The 20,724-nt window shown below is 39.7% G+C and overlaps 1 pseudogene; it reads right to left on the bottom strand.

The window, feature by feature from the left end:
* Positions 1–17,953, bottom strand: part of LOC121443790 — a 33,815-nt pseudogene extending 15,862 nt beyond the window's left edge.
* Positions 17,954–20,724: the final 2,771 nt, after the last annotated feature.

Below are 20,724 nucleotides of genomic sequence, written 5' to 3'. Positions count from 1 at the left end.
AAATCTCCTACAATTATTGGTTGTGGATTGATGACTGCCTTGAATTTTAGTAATGTTTCTTTTACATAAGTGGGTGCTTTTATATTAGAGGCATAGATATTCAGAACTGAGACTTTGTCCTCATGGATTGTTTCTGTTATGAGTAAAAATGTCCATCTCTATCTCTTCTGATTGATTTTAGTTTGTAGTCAACTTTGTTAGAAATTAGTATGGCTACACCTGCTTCTTTCTTTGGTACATTTGTTTGATAAAACTTTTCCCAGTCCTTTACTCTGTCTTTGTGGTTGGGGTGTGTTTCTTGTAAACAGCAGAATGTTGGATCCTATTTTAGTTTCCAATCTCTTAACCTGTGCAATTTTATAGGTGAGTTGAGTCTGTTGATATTAAGTGATATTAAAGAACTGTGGTTGTTTACTCTGGTCACTTTTTTATTTTTTTGGTAATAGAGTTTGTGTTTTTCCCTTCTTCTAGTTGTGTTGGTGATGGGCCACTAGATGTCTGAGTTATTGTGGGCATTGTTGGACTCCTTGTGTTGTGATTTTCCTTCTATAACTTTCTGTGAGGCTGGATTTGTGGCTACGTGCTGTTTAAATTTGTTTTTATGCTGGAAAGTTTGGTTTCTCCATTTATACTGAATGAAAGCTGGGCTGGGTATAGTAATCTGGGCTTGCATCCATGTTCTCTTTTTTTCTGCAGTACATTTATCCAAAACTTCTGGCTTTCATCCTTTCCATAGAGAAGTCAGGTGTACGTCTGATAAGTTTACCTTCATAAGTAACTTGTCCTTATTTCTTTGCATATCTTAATATTCTTTCTTTATTCTGTATGTTTTTTGTTTTGATTATTGTATGGCAAGGATATATATATATATATATATATATATATATATATTCTTTTTTGGTCCAGCCTATTCAGTGTTCTGTATGCTTCTTGAACCTTCAAAAGAATATCTTTCTTTAGGTTGGGAAATTTTTCTTCTATAATTTTATCAAATATATTTTCTGGACCGTTGAGCTGTACTTCTTCTCCTTCTCTACCCCTATAATTCTTCTGTTTGGTCTTTTTATTGTGTCCCAGACTTCCTGAATGTTTTGTGATGAGAATTTGTTGGTTTTGCTGTTTTCTTTGATCAGTGTTTTTATTTTCTCTATGTTATCTTCAGTGTCTGACATTCTTTCTTATATCTTTTCTAATCTGTTTGCAGTACTTGTCTCAGTAGTTCCTGTTTGTTTACCCAGATTTTCCATCTCCATTCTTTCCTTGGTTTGTCTTTTCTTCATTTCTTCCATTTCATTCTTAAAGTCTTGAACTGCTTCCCTTACATTTTTGATTGCTTTTTCTTGTTTCTCTTGGTTTTCTTGGGTATCCTTGAGCGATTTATATATTTCCTCTATCTTTTTGTTTGTAATCTCTAATTGTTTATGACAGTTTTTCACCTCCTGTTTAGGGTCCTCTATTATTTTCATATAATTCCCCTTTGAGTCGATTTCTTCTAATTCTTCTGGAGTAAGCTATGCATTTCTTATTTCAGGATCCCTGGATTCTGGTGATGTCATGTTGCCATTCAGGTTGTTGGAGGAATACTTGTTTGGCGCTTTCCAATCCTTCCTGGTGTCTTGAAAGAGACTTTGCTGTGACTGACTCTCTGGGTGTATCTCCTCAGTGTAGAAGCAGAAACCATTCCCATCCAGATGAAAGTCCTCAGCACCAAAACATGAACACCGGGTAATCCAATGACCCGCAGACAAATGGGCAAACTTGGGGGCAGGGCAGGGTCCAGTAGAGCACAGGAGACCCTGCCACCAAACTGAAGTTGCCCGAGCTATCTTTGGGTGTCGTAGAGGCCTGCCCAGTAGGAAGCCACTCACCTCTCTGGGTGGGTAGCCTTAGTGTAGGAGTAGAAACCTGTTCTGAGCAAAGGACTTTAAAGACCACACAGGCTTTGGCGGGGGTGTTAAAAAGACAGCCCTGCAGAAGAGGCTGGGGGAGAAGGGTTTGTACTCTCTTATGGGACAATCCATCCCTGGATAGCACACACTCACCAGTACAGATGGAGCTCCTCAGCACCTAAACTGGGACAGCTGGTAACCCAATAAGCCTGGGACAAAAGGAAGAATGTGGCAGGCAGGGTGGTGTCCAGAAGAGCACAGGAGACCCTGCTGCCAAGCTGAAGGTGCCCGTGCTAACTTTGGGTATCTCTGAGGCCTGGCCGGTAGGCAGTCACTCACCTCTCTGGGTGGGTAGCCTTAGTATAGGAGCAGAAACCTGTTCCTGAGCAAGGATCTTTCAGAACAAGCAGGTTTGGGGGTGTTGTGTGTAAGAAAGACAGCCCTCAGAAGCAGCTGGGGGAGGAGGCTTTGTGCTCTCTTCTGGGACAATCTGCCCCTGTATCGCACACACTCACCACTACAGATGGATCTCCTCAGCACCTAAACAGGGACGGCTGGTAGCCCAAAGAGCCTCCTTGTACATCTTTGAAAAAAAATGATGAATTTTGACCATCTTTACAAGAAATTGACAGTGAAAACATAAGGGCAGGTGATGCTGAAAACTTCACCTACTACTCAAATTCCTGAAAAAACTATTCCTTATACAGAACCCACTTTGGTAAATCACACACAGGCAAAAAGCACAGAAAGATATCCACCTTCTAAGTTAGAAACTAATCAATGTGCCCATAAGGAACTCAGTGTTTCTCCACCTGCTCAAATGCTGCTGGTAATTGCTTTACCTACAAAAGGAACTGTAGAATTTTGGGCATCTGCCCAAGAATCTATGATCTTCACTATCTAAACAAGGGTTTCAAAAACTATCTATATCAACACAATGAATTGTAGGGACTCTGGTACCTTCAAATAAGGCTTTGAAACATCTAATTTCTTCCCAATAGTCTAAAATTATTCCTTCATCTATCCAACATATTACAAGGATTACAAGGACTAGAGGATATAACAAATCTAGCCAGAAACCTCAGGGAAATTTTGTCTTAACTAGAGCACATAGAACATTTATCATTTTCTCTAGATGATCTGGAAAATCTTTTATATAATCCATGGTCTCTAGGAAATTTGCTATTTTGAAATTTCCTAAAGTAGTCTCAACAGCTACAGAGGTAACTTTGCTTGCCCAAGTTCTTTGTCATTTATTCAAAGGTCTTCAAAACAATCAGTATATTCTTCAAAAATTTTGAGACAATAGCAATATTCCCAGAATACCTTGGGGCATTTTTCAGGTGTGAGAGAAAGTGTGGAAACTTGGTCTGCTAAAATCATAATAGAAGCTTTGTAACAAACTCTAGTGCCTAGATGATTTTTAAGTTCTGCCAAAGATCTGCAGATTTTTTCCCTTCTGGCCAAGGGAATATAAGAGCTTTGAAACCTGCAAATGGGCCTCTGGAACATGTTATGTCATCTGAGGAAATGCTGAATTTAGCATAATTAACTGAAGAGTCCCTGCAAATTTCTTCACTTTTCAACGCAGTTCCAGTGCCATATACAAATTCTCCATCTACCCAAGTGACCAGGGGAACATTCCATCTATACCAGGGCATCTGGGTGTTTTGTCATCAAGATAAACAACTCCAGCATCTTCTTGTTCTGATGAAATGATTGTGGGAACATGCCCATCATCACAAGGAACTCTGAAAATGTCCAAATCTGCACAAGGGACTCTTAGAGTCTTCCTCTGCTTCCCAGGATACTGTGGAGATTCTCATTCCTGCCAAAGGCACAATTGGATTTGACCACTGTAAAACATACAGTAGGACATTTTGCATCAAGGACAGAACCTCTGACATTTATTCAACATACCCAGACACTGTTAGATTCTTTGCAATCTAGTCAGATATCTTTGTGAGTATCAGGATGCAGAAGGGCTTTTTTGGACCCTTCTTTATTTCCCCAACTGTCTTTGGCCTTATCTGTGTCTGCACAAGGAACTCTAGCGACATTGCTGTGTAATCGAGGAACTAGGAAGCATCCTGCTCCATCTCAAATCCCTCAGAAAACATCTCATTCTGTGCAAAATTCTTTACAGTATCCACCATCTGTCCCAGGATCTCTGAAACTTTCTCAATCTGAAAAGAGCACACAAGGATCTTTGTCCTCTCCTCAAGCCATGGTTCTCAAGAAATGTTTCAAATTTCAGTGAGTTCAGGATATCCTGAACATTTTCTATATTTTGGATCACCTCTGGAAATTTCCTTTGTGCACAAGGTACTCTGTGATTTTTTCATTTCCTCGAGGAGAACTTTATCCTTTACATTTATTTCTGGTAATCTAGTACCATCTTAACTTGTCCAAATGAATCTCAGCCATTTGTCTTCTGTCAGAGAGCCTGTGGTAATCTGTCCATCTATTCCAGGTCCTACATAGTCTTCACCAATTAATAAAGTGCCTAGAAGATTTTCATCACATGTCCCAAGTGATCCAGCATTTCTAATCTCTGCTCATCTGCCTCTAGAAGTTAATGTATCTGATCACTGAGTCCATCAGCATCTTCAAAAGGAACTCTGGGGCCTTTGTTATCTTCTGCAGACATCCAAGGAAATGTCCAAAATACACATAGTTATCATGGGCAATGTCACATAAAAGAGAGACATTAGAAAATTATCCATCACATGAAGGAGGTTCAGTAAATGATCCTTGTCCTCAAGACACTCTGGGACTTTACTCCTTTTGCCAGGTGAGTTAAGCAACTTCTCAATGTGCTCAAAAAATGTAGGTTCCTGTGTATTTACACAAGGGTCTGTCCACATCTGCACAAAGGAGTCTAGGATATCAACATGCTCAAGGGCTCTCAGGAACTTCCGCACATACACAACATACATTATCACAGTAAACTTTTGCACAAAGTACATTAGCATATTCATCATCTACCCCAGTGTCTCAGGGATATAGCCAGCATGCCAAAAAATGGTAGAAACTTTGAAATCTGTTCCAGGGTTTCTAAAAATTTTGTAGAACCTTTGCTAACTGCCTGGGACTCCTCAAGATATTCATCATCTTCACCACGTGTATACAAAAGTTCTACAACTACCAGATGACATGTGGTATCTGACAAGCCATGGGAATATTCCGAATATGCCCCAGAAAACTTGAGTTATTTCCATTCTTTCCAGTGCCTTTTGAAACCTAAACTGTCGGAAGAAGGAACTTTTGTTTACTCTAAACCTAAGCTAGGCAATCTAAGACCCTATCTTTGATTTTATAGGACCTCTTTGATATTGGCAGTCTGCACAAAGGGTTCACCAAAGAGATCCATCTGCTCCAGACACTTTAGGAACTTTGACTTCTTGAAAAGGGCAAATGATGATTTCTTTATCTGGGCAATGCACTCTATCCTCTTCCCCAGAGTCTTTGGAAATTTCCTTATCTGTTCAAGTGACTTTCAGATATTCATTATCTTTACTAGAAGCTGTGAAATTTTTCCTTTATTAATGTGGGAAAAAGACTCTGGAAGTTTCCACCTGTTCACATGGCAATCTAGTGTTATCGAATTACTCAAGAGTGGATTTGAGATCTTCATTATCTACTCCCGTGACGCTAAGATTTTTTTCCACATAACAAAGTGGATTTAGGAATGTCTCCATCTGTTTCATGGACGCTCAGACCTCCTGTGTCTACGCAGGGTGTTCCAGGAACACCTCCATCTTCCCAAGAGGTATAGGAATCCTTCGTTAATCAGAGGAGAACAGAATCTTAGCCATATGCCAATGAAGATCTCTTTCCCAAGGAACTGAGGGAAATTCTTAATTTTCAAAGGGGAAATTAAAAGACTGGTCATCTGCCCAAGGGGTGTTTACAACTGCTCTATCTATTTCACAACCTGTAGAAAAATTTCTATCTGCCTCAAGGACACAATGGCTTTTCAGTTCTACACTCCAACATACTGGGAGCTTTTCTCTATTTTCACGAAATAAATCAGAACTATACACATCTTTCTAGAAGCATCTAGAATCTTCACCAAATGTCCAAACTTCTCTAAAACATTCTCTATCTTCCCAAGAGTCTCTGAGACATACCCCGCTTAAACCAGCTACTCTGGAACAATCCCCAGTAGATCAAGTGTCATAGAAAATTTCTGTATCCACAAAAGTGACTCAAGGATAAACAACACATCAGAATGCATATGAAGGACTTCATTATCTCTCCAAGGTACTTTGTGATTGTCTATATCAGGACAAGAGTCTCTAGGACATTGCTCATTTGTCCAAGGGTCTCCAGAATCATGTAGATCTTCCCAAAAAGTGCAAGACTCTTCTTATAATCAAGGGTCTGTAGCAAACTTCCCATCTGTCCCACAAGAAACATATTTTTCCCTGCCCATGGAATATTGTAATATTTTTCAGCTTCTCAAGTTATTCTAGAAACATCATCTTTTCTCCACAAAATAGAAGGTTCTTTAGATGTGCATGGTGCTTGGCAACTTCAACCTGATTCACAGAGTAGTTGGGAAATTCCCAATGGATTCCAAAGTCATCAGAAACTTTGACATCTCCCTTAATGGTTTTTAAATATTCAGAGTCTTCATCTGTGAGTTTAGAAACTTTGAAACTTCTCCAAGAAATTCTGGTACATTCAATATCTCCCCGAAGTGCTCTGCTCTGTTGCTTTCTGTTTCTGACTATCAAATTCAGGAATCATCATCTCTCCAAAAATCTGTTCAATTTTCTCCATCTTCTAAACGTTCACTGAGACCTACTCCATCTGTACTAGGGACCTCCCAATATTTATTTTCAGCTCAATTGTACTCAAAATTGTCTAGAGCTGCAAAGGGATTCTCAGATCATGAACACTTCAGTATGGGTGTTTAGGAGATTCATTATGCATACAAAAAGCTCTTGGAACTTCCATATCAGCAAAAGCATTTGTAGGACATTCAAAATCTAATGAAGAACCTCTAGAAATGTTCATTTCTTCTCAAGCGGACCTAGAACCTTCTTTAGCCCAAGAGGCTGGTGAACATTCATCATCTATTCCACAAGATTGTGGAATTTCTCAATCTTCAAACGATCCTTTAGGAACATCACTATCTACCCAAGGTGCTATCCAAAAGTCTATTGTAACAGCACCATTATTACCTCAAAGTGTTCTAGAAATTCAGGCTTCTTTGGAGTGACCTCTGTGTTCTTCCGAATATTGCTTAAGAGACAACAGATTCTTTGCCATTGTATATCGAGATTTGTGGTATTTTGAAATCTCTCTCAAGGTCTATAGACACTCTGACATCTATTTTAGAGACAATGAGATTTTCAACAATTGCCAAAGGTGCACAGTCCCTCTATAACTGAACAAGTGACACTGAGATCACCATCAATTTCCTACAAAGCTCTGGGATTTTCTCCATCTAACCAACACTTTGTGAATACTGCCTCATCTCAAATGGGGCCTGGTAGAATTTCATTAATCGACAAAGATTTAAAACAAATGTCTTCATACAAACATGTGACTTTATGATACAACTGCTGCAAAACTGTCCAAGAAATGCACTGTCTGCAGAAAAGTAGGCTCACATTTTCCATATATATCAGGAAGGACTCACGTTCTACCGCTACCCCTCCAAGGAGTGTTTCCAAACCAAGTATCATCAGAATTGAACTTCAAATCTAGTTCCCCTTCTACAAAATATCAAAGATGTTCTCCCTCTCAACAAGATGGTTCCAAACATTTGTAATCAAAGAAAACAAAATCAAAACTTGATTCTAAAGAATCATGCCCCAAATCTGTGCCAACAGAAGATGAAGGCTTAAAATTGCACCATTCTCCCAAAAATGGGGCAGAGGTTTGGTTTCTAACAAAGTTGCTACAAGGCTTAAAACTGAGCCTAAAGAGAGCCTCACTACTACTTCTGCAAAGGGAGTTTGAGATCCTCACAACCTTATGAGGAGGGCCTCAGGTTTTCTCTGTCTTCCCAAGGAATTTCTAGATATTTCAAATCTACCAAAATCAAATTGGAACAGGTCCCCTCTAACAAAGCAGTTTTTCATTTTTCCCATTCAGAACATGAAGGCTGCCTAATATGCTCTTTGTCCAAAACAGAGTTCAAGCATTCATCCTCCAAAGTGAGCCAGAAATAAAAAGCTACTTCTCAAATGTGCAGAGAACCTTCCATGTCTAAGGGAGGCTGCAGATCTTTGCAATCCCATGAGAAGTGTGGTAGAGGTATTGTTTCTCCCAAATGGAGCCATAAACATTCAAGACCTATCAAAACTAAATTGGTACAGGCTCTAACAAAGCAGATATTCATGCTTCCCATACAGAACATGGGGGCTGTAATCATCTCTCTTTGTCACAAATAGGATTTAGACATGTTTCATCTGCCAAAAGGAAAAGAAACCCCTATGACAAAGATAATCATACAAACACATACGTGTTCAATGGGATCTTACAACTTTCTGCTTTTAGATCACAGGACAGAAGGTGGAAAGAGAAAATTGGCTCTCAAGCCATCTGTCTCCAAGTTTGTTTTTAAAAACAAACACTGTTTCTTAATATTCTTTATTTAACCTGTGTATTTAGTGTTTTGATTATTATATGGTGAGGGGATGCTTTTCTTTGATCCAGTCTTTTTGGTGTTCTGTATGCTTCTTGAATATTCAAAGAAATCTCAAGGTCCAAATCAGGAGCAGAAGGAGAGAGAGTATGAGCATGGAACTCAGGACCGCGAGTGTGTACCCACACACTGAGACAATGGAGATGTTCTATAGGGAACTCACCAAGGCCAGCTGGCTTGGGTCTGAAAAAACCTGGGATAAAACTGAACTCACTGAACATAGTGGGCAATGATGACTACTGAGAACTCCAGAACAATGTCAGTGGGTTTTTTATCCTACTGCACGTATTGGCTTTGTGGGAGCCTAGGCAGTTTGGATGCTCACCTTACTAGACCTGGGTGGAGGTGGGTGATCCTTGGATCTCCCACTGGGCAGTGAATCCTGATAGCTCTTTGGGCTGACAAGTCAGGGGAACTTGATTGGGGGACGAGGAGGGAAATGGGAAGAAGTAGCGGGGAAAGACAGAAATCTTTAATAAATAAGTAAAAGGAAAAATGCACTGTCTCTATATGCACAGATATGTACATCTGAACATATCCTTGAGGAAATATTAATGTTTGCATTACTACTTAGTCCCCTGGAAGATTGTTATGAGATTTGCCTTAGACTATCAAATGTTTCTCATTGGGTATGTATGATTTTATTGTGAAAATTAGCTGGATGCTAGTGCAGAGCCAGATACTTATTCATTACCCATGATGCCTTGCGACCTTCCACTTTTGATCCTGGATGAATTGCATATTACTATTTTGCCAAATATGACTGGAGCCCATCTCCCTGTGAACAATGATAATTGGAATTTCTCATTTGCTGAAGATAGTCTCATAAATTTCCATTCTAAGAAGAGGTTTTCTGTAGTCCTGTTTCCAAGAAACCTCATGTATACTTGTTTAATGAAGTTTTCATGAAAACTACTCTGGGTCAAACTGAGCCATCATCCTTATCTCCATTAAGAATGTGTACTTATACCTAATCCACCTATCTCAGGAAGATTAGGAAGCATTGTCTTTGAATCAAGGAAACTCATACATTCCTTTTATTCAAGAGGTGACATTAGAGATGTTATTTTGAATAATACTGCACCCTACCTTGAAGAATTCTGTCAAGAACTCTCAATAATTTTATTCTGTTTCAAAGTACCCCCCAAATATGCTGCTCTAAATAAAAATGATTTAAATTTTAATATTAATTTAATATTTGGTACAGGTAACAAGTGAAATGCATTGCTCCACTGTAGGTTTTGGGTCCCTGTCATAATTTTAAAATTAGAAACTGAATCCTAAGCTATGTTTTTAAATCCAATCACTAGAAATCAACTTGCCACATCACTGGTGCCCATACATGGGATAAGAAAACAACCAGAGAAAGAAGAAATCTAGCTGCTGACAGACACCAAGACATATTGAAGAAAGCTCTTGCTGCTGCCTAACTCTCCAAGAGTAAATAAAAGATGAGAAAGTTCTAAAGAAGTATTGGAAGTTAAAGTGCCATAGTGGGACCTTCCTTCTCTGAATGGGTTAGTGAGGACATTCACCTATAACAGGATGGTGCATGATATTTCACCCCTGTGTTCAAGGGTTTTCCAACTCATACGCTTTCCCTACAGAGGTCTCAAAATTTACCTTTTCTCATGAAGAGCCAATGCCTTGACTCCCCTCAAGTTAGCTTACTCCATTTATTTCACTGAATAAACTGTCAGACCTCCCTCCTAGGACAAAGCTTACTCCAGACTTTCGCCATTTGCCAAAGGTGGTCTCAAGTATTCATTTTTTTTTGGCAAAAACCCTCAAGCTTTTCCTTTGAATACAAAGGGCCCAGATTAAATAATCCTTACACTACTGACACTGTTGAAGTGAGAATCACATTTGCCCATATTCAGTCCAGCATAGTGAAAGTCTCCAACATGTGCTTTCTCTGTTTTCTTTAAGTGAGTACTTAGTGCTTTGAACTTTCCTCTTAGCACAGCTTTCATTGTGTCCCATAGGTTTGAGTATGTTGAGTCTTTATTTTCATTGATTTCAAGAAAGACTTTAAATTCTTTCTTTATTTCTTCCTTGATCCAGGTGTGGTTCAGTAGTTGACTGTCCAGTTTCTAAGAGTTCATAGACTTTCTGGTGGTAGCACTGTTGTTGAATTCTAACTTTAATCCATGGTGATCCGATAAGATACAGGTTGTTCCTAATATTTTTTGAAACTGTGTATGTTTGCTTTGTTAACGAATTATTATGGTCAATTATCGAGAGGGTTCCATGAGCTGCAGAGAAGAAGGTATATTCTTTCCTATTTGGGTGGAATGATCTATAGATGTCTGTTAATTCCATTTTATTCATTACCTCCCTTAATCCTCTTATTTCTCTGTAAGTTTTTTGTCTAATTGACCTGTCCATGGGTGAGAGAGGAGTGTTGAAATCTCCTACTATTTGTGTGTGTGGTTTGATGATTGCCTTGAATTTAATAATGTTTCTTTTACATAAGTGGGTGCTTTTATATTAGGAGCATAGATATTCAGTATTGAGACTTTGTCCTCATGAATTGTTTCTGTTATGAGTAAAAATGGCCATCTCCATCTCTTCTGATTGATTTTAGTTTGAAGTCAACTTTGTTTGAAATTAGTATGGCCACTCCTGCTTGTTTCTTAGGTCCATTTGCTTAATAAACCTTTCCCCAGTCCTTTACTCTGAATTGGTGTCTGTCTTTGTGGTTGAGGTGTGTTTCTTGTAAACAGCAGAATGTTGGATCCTGTTTTTGTATCCAATCTCTTAGCCTGTGCATTTTTATAGGTGAGTTGAGTCCATTGATATTAAGTGATATTAAAGACCAGTGGTTGTTAACTCCGGTCACTTTTTTTTTTTGGTAATAGAGTTTGTGTTTTTCCCTTTTTCTTGTTGTGCTGGTGATGGGTCCCTAGATGTCTGATTTTTTCTGGGCATTGTTGGACTCCTTGTGTTGTGATTTTCATTCTATAACATTCTGTGAGGCTGGATTTGTGGCTACATGTTGTTTAAATTTGTTTTTATTCTGGAAAGTTTTTTTCTCCATTTATACTGAATGAAAGCTGGGCTGGGTATAGTAATCTGGGCTTGCATCCAAGTTCTCTTTTTTTCTGCAGTACATCCATCCAAATCTTCTGGCTTTCATGCTTTCCATAGAGAAGTCAGGTTTAAGACTGTTAGTTTTACCTTCATAAGTAACTTGTCCTTATTTCTTTGCAGATCTTAATATTCTTTCTTTATTCTGTATGTTTTTTGTTTTGATTTCTATATGGCAAGGAGATATTTTATTTTTGGTCCAGCCTATTCAGTGTTCTGTATGCTTCTTGAACCTTCAACGGAATATCTTTCTTTACGTTGGGAAATTTTTCTTCTATAATTTTATTAAATATATTTTCTGGACTTTGAGCTGTACTTCTTCTCTTTCTCTACCCATATAATTCTTTGGTTTGGTCTTTTTATTGTTTCCCTGATTTACCAAAGGTTTTGTGATGAGAATTTTTGGTTTTGCTGTTTTCTTTGATCAGTGTTTTTATTTTCTCTATGTTATCTTCAGTTCTGACATTCTTTCTTCTATATCGTCTAATCTGTTGGTAGTACTTGCTCGGTAGTTCCTCTTTGTTTTCCCAGATTTTCCATCTCTGATGGAGGAAGGTCATTGGTTAAGTGATAAAGAAACTGCTTGGACTCAGAGGTTAAAACATAAGTGGGATGATTAAACAGAACAGAATGCTGGGAGGAAGAGGAAGTGAGCTCAGACTCGACAGCTCTGCTCTCTGTGGTAGAGACACCATGCTCCCCTCACCAGGCCAGAGGAACAGGATGAAGCTCCAACCCAGGATGGACATAGGCTAGAATCTCCCTGGTAGCCACCTCGTGGGCTACACAGATTATAAGAAATGGGCTATTCCAAGTGAGAGAGTTAGCCGAGAAGAGGCTAGATTGAAATGTGCCAAGCAGTGTTTAAATGAATACAATTTGTGTGTTGTTAGTTCTGTCATAAACTATCAGGTGGTCAGGGTGCTGGGGACGCAGCCCTGCTGATCCTATTACTATAGAATGGCACCCAGACGTGTGGACAACTGAATCCACAGGAAGCCTGAAAAAGCTTGGGAAAGAGTAAAGCATGTTTTCTTGATAGTAACAATTTCTCGGGTCTACTGTGCTTGCTAGAGGCAAGCAAGAACTCTCATCTAAGAGAGGCTTCCTGACTCAGCTTTAGCTGCAAAATCCTGCAGCTCATTAAGAGGTCCTGCCACGAAACACTTAAATGGTGTTGATGAAATGCTGAATGCATGCTTTTCGGTTTTCAGCCATAGCAGGAAAAAAGCTGCGCCGTTTAAAAATGCCGGAATTCTGGGTCATCCTGCCAGGACAAACTCTGACTGTTTGAGGCAGGAGGGCCGACTACAGAGAGAGGACTTGTGTGTTGTCTGTGGACATAATGCTGCAACTTACTTGCTGGCAGGGACCTTTAAACGCCATAGAGTTGTGGCAGTAAACATGACTGCAGCCTGTATATCCGCCATGAGGCTGGAAAGCTAAGGAATGGACTGGATCTAGCTGGCAAAGCCACGCCTTTAATCCTACTGACATTGCTTGCTAAATTAAGGACTCAGGTGGTCAAAAAAGAGACATTAACAGTAAAAGAAAGATTCAAAGTCAAAGAAAATGTTTAAATGGTTTACAGTGTGTTAGAAATATATGTATGCTAAAGATTAATGTTCTTAAAGTAAAAAACAAAAAAAGGGAAGAAAGAGAGTAGTTGGCTGTTGTAGTACAAAAAAATTCGAACACTTGGGAGGCAGGGGGAGATTGACCTCTGTGACTTCAATGTGTGGTAGCACACACCTTTAATCCCAGTGCCTAGAAGGCAGGGACAAACATATCTCTGTGAGTTCAAGCTGTAGTAGCATACAACTTAAATCCAAATGCCTGGGTGGCAGAGAGAGGCAGATCTAAGAGACTTCAACGACAGCCTGGTCTACAGAGTTATTCCAGGTCAAAGATACAGAGAAACTGTCTCAAAATACAAAAAATAAAATGGAAAAGTATATAAAATAGAGGTTAAAATGAAGCACACAAAGATTGAAAATACACAGAGAATTTTGATATTGTATGCTATTACACACTGTTTGAATCATTTGAATTCTGAGGAAGGAGCAATAGCTGCTAAAAGATATTTGTTTATAAATGCTGCTGAACTAATCCAACATAGATATTTTGGCACCCACCCACTGAGACAGTGGAGCTGATCTATTGGGAGCTCACCAAGGCCAGCTGGACTGTGACTGAAAAAGCATGGGATAAAACTGGACTCTCTGAGCATGGCGAACAATGAGGGCTGATGAGAACCCAAGGGCAATGGCACGGGGTTCTGAACCTACGTAATGTGCTGGCTTTGTGGGAGCCTAGCCAGTTTGGTTGTTCACCTTCCTAGAAATCGACGGAGGGGGAAGGAACTAGGACTTACCACAGGGCAGGTAACCCTGACTGCTCTTTGGGCTGGAGAGGGAGGGGGAGAGAAGTGGGGGAAGGGGAGAAGGGTGGGAGGAGGGGGCGTAGGGTGGGAGGAGGAGGAGGGAAATGGGAGGCTGGGAGGAGAAGGAAATTTGTTTTTATTTCCTTTTCTCAATAAAAAAAAAGTTAAAAAAAAAAAGAAAATGCCTTGACTTTGAAATTTGGATCTAAGGACATGATGCTTTAGAAAGGAGTTTCTTATTTTGTTTTCACAGAGGGTGACCATCTCTGGATTGCCTCTGTCTCAATATGGTATGATGGACCACGTCCTCCTTAAAGATTGCTGTGAACACCTTCAAAAAATTGATTCTCTCAACTGCCAACTGAGATGAAACTAGCACACAGGTTACACCATGAAAGACCTAATTAACCATGCCCCCATTCAGCAGGAAGGACGTTGGAGGGTAAAAACTGCACCCATTTTCCCACATATGGTTTATAAACGTTCTTTTACATTAAAGGGGGATATGATTTAGATTTGAATAATTTGCATTAGTATAGATTTTGCTTTATTGATAGATATTTAAGGTCAATTTTGCTATATATATATATATGCATTTTGATCTTTATTAAGGTATTGTGATTGTGTAGTTCATTTAAAAATGTAATGTATATAGTTTGTTAATGGATAATCATTAATAATTGTCAAGTTTGTAGTCATGTTAGTTAGATTTTCTAGCTATATAGATATATATTTCAGTTAGATAGGCATTCTTCATATTTTTCAAAGACTATAAAATATGGTATTTAATGATTTAAGAACTTAGGGTTTTTCATGACAATGCGACACTCTGATCCTTTCAGAACAAGTCTACTTCAGGAAGAAGATGGGCATCGAAGAGGATCCTTATGGAGTTTGATAGCCATTTGGGCAAGAAACTACTCTTGCCTGGAGGATTGAATAAACTGGACACAGAGAGCCCGGAGAGAGGACTACTGAACTAGCCTAAAGGGGAGATGGTCTTTCGTGGTTCCTGATTCATGAAAGAGTCTGCAAGACTTTCTTTAATACAAACAGATAGTGAATGCCTTTGAAATTTCTTGCTTCATGGAAATGTCTGCTGGAAACTATGGGCCTGTTGGCTGAAGATGGATACCCATATGGTACAGAGGAACTTTGGGTGACTATACAGGCAGCAAGATGTCTCTGTCATTTCTTGAGTTTGAAAAGGCTTACTTTTTGTTTGCTTAGGTAATATTGAATTCTTCTGGAGTGTTTGATGGAGTTGCAGAATAGATAGCTTGCTATAGTTTTCCATTGTTATGAGAAAAGATAAAATAGATATAAATATTGTAACTGTAATTCTTGCTTGATAACTGTTTTGCTATATGTAATTTTGCTATGTTAAAGTTAAAGCCTTCATTTTTTCTTTAAAAAGAAAAAGGGGAAATGATGGAGGATAGGTCATTGGTTATTTAAATAAAGAAACTGCTTGCCCTAATAGGTTAGAATATAGGTGGGTGGATTAAACATAACAGAATTCTGGGAGGAACAGTAAGTGAGCTCAGAGACCCCATATTCTCATCTCCCAGGCAGACACTATAGCTCTGTTCTCTGAGGCAGATGGCAATGCAGCCAGCCACCAGGTCAGACATGCTGAATCTTTCCTGCTAAGCGCACCTCGTGGTGCCACATAGATTATTAGAAATGGGTTAAGAGGATGAAACCAATGGGCCAGCCAGAGTTTAAAAGAATACAGTTTTTTTGGTGTTATTGCGGAGCATAAGCTTGTGAGGCGGCCATGGTCCTGGGGACACAGCCCCGCTGCTCAAATTACTACAATAAAGGGGGAAATAGAAGAAGGGAAGGAAGAAGAGAGAGATGGAAAAATGGATGAATCAAATCATTCACTGGAAAACGAGTGACCCAATGAATGAGGAGATCTAGTAGAATATAATGTGCTGCATTCCCTCTGAGAGTCATGCCAAATTGAGGATTGACAAGGTTTTCCACTAAGGAGGAGTCTTATTCCATTTGCCTTCTTTGTGCTCCATGGCACCCACGAGTGATGATGAGGATAGGGAGAAGAAGGGGTGAGGGTGTACCAGAATGCCCTGGTATAAGTTCTCACATAAATTGTAGCCAAATCACCTGACCTGGGACAGCTGATCTACATGCTGGACCCTAACTGGCAGTTTGACAAATCTAATATTTTAACCAAGTATGTGAAGATGAAGCAACCAAAAATTGCACTGTTACAGAATGGCAGGATCCTTACATGATGGGAGTCAGACATCAATACCATACTGGTATTTGGGGTTCTGATGGGTTTGTGGGGTCTTTGCCACAATCCACCGAGCATCATGGATGCCCTAGTTTACTGATTTTATGGATCTCGGTGCATTCATCATATGAGTGCATGTCACACACCAGTGTGCATTAATGTGTACATGTTTATCCTGTGTGTGAGTGAGTCTATTCATGAGTTTTATAGCCCAAGTCCTACAGAACATGATCAATGAAAGGGAACACTGTTTTCCAGATATGGCAAGGAAATTATTTAAATGAACTCACAGGGGTTGGATGGCATGCATAAAAACTATGAGAATTCAAGGCATGCGGAATCCAGGCATCACAGCATGCTCCAGTGGGGATCAAACATCCAGTGACTTTCAGCGAGTATGAATTAAACCATTAATCAAATGAAACCTATTTTCTCTGATTTTGAGTATACATCATGTCCCTTCCCGATTAATCTACTCTTTATCCTCTTAAGTCCCAATACCTCACTCTGATATCTGTCACATCTTTCCATTTGACATGTTTTTCCCTCAAGCTTTATCCCGCCCCGAGATCCTACAACTTTTTGTCCCCACTCCACTACTTCCTAGACAGCCATCTTGTCCTTTACCACACCAAGCATCCCCAGTCCATCCTCTCCAAGGGGAAAAGACCATAAATCCTGCTTTGTTTTGAGGCATGTATTTCTGTGATATCCCATCCACCAAACACAATCCAACATAGACCGCAGAACACAACATGTTCACAAATTTTTATTTTTCGAGCAAGAATATTCCATTGGAAAAATACCAGGATTAATAGAAAACCTGAGGTATCTCTGAAAAAAACACATTCCCCAAACACAGTTGTAAGTCTGCCCCTCAAAATTTGAGAATTTCACTTTAACAGATCTTCACCAAATCATAGACATAGATATGGAAGTCATTATCAAACTTGATGAAATACACAGAAGGTTTGGTGGGAACTTGGCAAAAATTTTACCTATCTCTTGGGTTCCATCTTTTTTGTTGTACTGCACACTTTTGCCTGCCAAGGAATCCCTGACTAATTCCAAAGTCACCTCTACTGGAGGACATTCAGAAATGATTGGACGTTGCCTTCAATGGAGTCATCAAGATGGTGGTAAAGGTACAGGACTGGATCAATCTCGTTGACAATTTAGAAACAGGTCGTCATGGACTGCACCTCATCTGCGACCATGCCACTCCACTCTTCCTTAGAGCCTGGCATGATGTGGAGGTTGCCTTCAAGGTAGTCATCAAGGAGGTTGTAAATGTACAAGACCAGATCTTTCTTGTAGGTAATATAAAACCATGTCTTCATGATTGGCACCTCCTCTGGGACCATCCCATTCCAGTCTTCCTTAGAGCAATTTGTGCCCATGAATGTATGTTTAACTGCTCTGCCAACTATGGTGTTTGACAAATGAGTTTCTGTCACCTGAGGAAATGGCACATTATTAGGCAGGATCTTAAGGTTTAAAATCCTTTCATCACTGTGAAGCTCCAAGTCATAGACACAACCAATCCCATCATATTTCAACAAATAGAGAGAGGGATATGTTGGCAGTTGATCTAGAATGATGGCTTTCCACTGGGTGACTGGTTCATTGGCTTCCTTCCAGCCATGAGAAATTCTGCGGCCAACAATATTCTCCAGGGCTGAAGGCGTAAGTCACAAACAATGCCACACCAATTCGGGGTTATGATTATTAGGGTGGTATTTATTTAAAGGGGAAAAAACTTACAGATCACTGTCCCAGGCAACAGCCCTCTACCCAACCAGGAAAGGAGTCTAGTCACCTGCGGAGCAGGAAGTGAAGAGAGAGAGGAGAGGGAAGTGGCCGCTTTTTTAAAGGGAGAGAAACCACGCCCCAGTGGGCTGGTACCTCAGCGGTGATAGGCTGGAGGAGTGGGAGGACCTCCCGCAACACCTCCCCCTTTTGTTTAAATAAGAGAGTTCTAAACCTACTATGAAATTATATACAATAAGTACAAATATCCTATTCTAACTAGCTTAGGTCTTGTATAATAAATAACTTGGCCAACTCATGAGAGAAAGTAACTACATTTATATAGTCTTCAACCCCATCAAAGATCTGAGAAGGGAAATAATGTTACCTGAGTGATGTGGGAGTGATTTCTTATTAATAAAGAAACTGCCTAGACCCATTTGATAGGCCAACCCTTAGGTAGGCGGAGTAAACAGAACGGAATGCTGGGAGAAAGAAGCTGAGTCAGGGAGTCGCCATGATTCTCCCACTCCAGACAGACGCAAGTTAAGATCATTTCTGGTAAGCCAGCTCTTGGGCTATACAGGTTAATAGAAATGGGTTAGATCAATATGTAAAAGCTAGCCAATAAGAAACTAAAACTAATGGGTCAGACAGTATTTAAAAGAATACAGTTTCCGTGTAATTATTTTGGGTAAAGCTAGCCGGGTGGCGGGACACAGCCCGCCGCTCCGTACTTCAACAGAGTGGTAGCCGGGTGGCGGGACACAGCCCGCTGCTCCGTAACTACAACAGAATGGCGCCCGACGTGATGGACTAAATCCACTTAAAAACCTGAAAAGGCTTAAAAATAAGGGAGAGAGACTTTAACACAGATTTTTGCTGTTTGTTGGTGGCGTGCTGTAGAGAGATTTCCTGATTCGGCAACAGCAGCAAAAAAAAAAAGCTGCGTCATTTTAAAGTGCGGCTTCTTGGGACTGTGCAGCCAGTGCAAACTCTGGCTTTAAAGCATTTCAATGGATTTTATGGGACTGGATGTTTGTGTTCCCGCTTGGGATCTGAAGGAGAGTGCTCTCAGCGCTCCCCGCCTGCACCTGGGCAGATGGCAGAATCAGGCTTAGGCAGGCGGAAGAGCATGGTGGAAGAGACATGTTTTCAGACTCCGCAGTGCTCTGCGTGTCAGATTTGGTTGTAACTTGGATAAAAAGAGTTTCTGTGCTACATGCTCAGTCTCAAAATTAAACTGCTGAATGCGGCTCCAATGAGGACTTGCTGTGTGCCTGAAACTGTGCACAGCTCAGGGGCACCAAATGGATCTGAGACAGGAGCGGCTGCTCCTTGCTGAACTATGCTGGTTGGCAGGAACTACCGTAATTACCATAATAACAGCACAGTTAAGGTTTAGACTGGGCAGGACACAGGTGGTACCGTATTACCTGTACATGGTGCAACTTAAGTTTTCAAGAAGTGCTTAACATTTTAAAAAATGCTCCTGGATAGTAAAAATATTACAGATTCACAATAAAACAGATTCAGACATAACAGACCTCAGTGGATCACAGTGTTGGATGAATGTACATAGGCTTGAGAGAGAAAAGAATAAGAATATAGAGAATAAAGTAAATGTCTTTAAAAAAGGGTAAAGTCTTTAAAGAGACAGAGTACAGATAGTTAAGAGATTAAAAGAAATAAAGAAAAATAAGCCACGTAAAAATGAAAAATTCACAGAGAGTCTGGATTATGTACATTGTGTTTTCTTTAAAATTTTTGACTGTAAAGGAGCTAAGTACAGACAGACATTTCATTACATGGGCTGCCAAGCTAAACCAGAATGGATATAAAGGTATTACGATTTCAAAATTTGGGTCTAAGGATATGATACTTTGGAAAGGGTCTTCTTTTGTTTTCACAGAGGACCAGACCCTGTGGATTTCTTCTATCCCAATTTGGTATGATAGACCGCGACCTCCCGAAAAGTTGCTGTGAACATCTTCACAAAATTACTTCACTCAACTGCCAACTGAGATGAACCTGACACACAGGTTACACCCTAAACGATCTAATTAACAGCGCCCCCATTCAGCAGGAAGCAGTTTGGAGAGAAAAAACTGCGCCCATGTTCCCAAAATATTGTTTGTAAATGTTCTTTTACATTTAAAGGGGGAAATGATATAGGTATGAGTAATTTGCATTGGTGTGGATTTTACAGTCAATTTTGTTATATGTATATGTATTTCTGATCTTGATTAAGGTATTGTGATTGTGTAGTTCATTTAAAAATGTAATGTATAATTAAGAAATATAGGTTAATGGTTAATCATCAATAATAGTCAAACTTGTATTCATGTTAGTTAGATTTTCTAGATATATAGAGATACATTTCAGTTAGATAGACATTCTTCATATCTTTCAAAGACTGCAGAATATGGCATTTAATGTTTTAATAACTTAGGACTTTTCATGACAATGAAACATATCTGCTCCTGGTGGCACCAATCTATTTCGAGAGGAAGATGGGCATCGAAGAGGATCCTTATGGAGTTTGGAATATGGCATTTAATGTTTTAATAACTTAGGACTTTTCATGACAATGAGACATATCTGCTCCTGGTGGCACCAATCTATTTTGAGAGGAAGATGGGCATCGAAGAGGATCCTTATGGAGTTTGATAGCCATTTGGGCAAA

Source organism: Microtus oregoni, unplaced genomic scaffold (assembly GCF_018167655.1).
Source record: "Microtus oregoni isolate MIOR12 unplaced genomic scaffold, Mior012 000113F_000, whole genome shotgun sequence".
In the NCBI taxonomy this organism is placed as follows: Eukaryota; Metazoa; Chordata; class Mammalia; order Rodentia; family Cricetidae; genus Microtus; species Microtus oregoni.
This window is presented reverse-complemented; position numbering and strand designations above follow the sequence as displayed.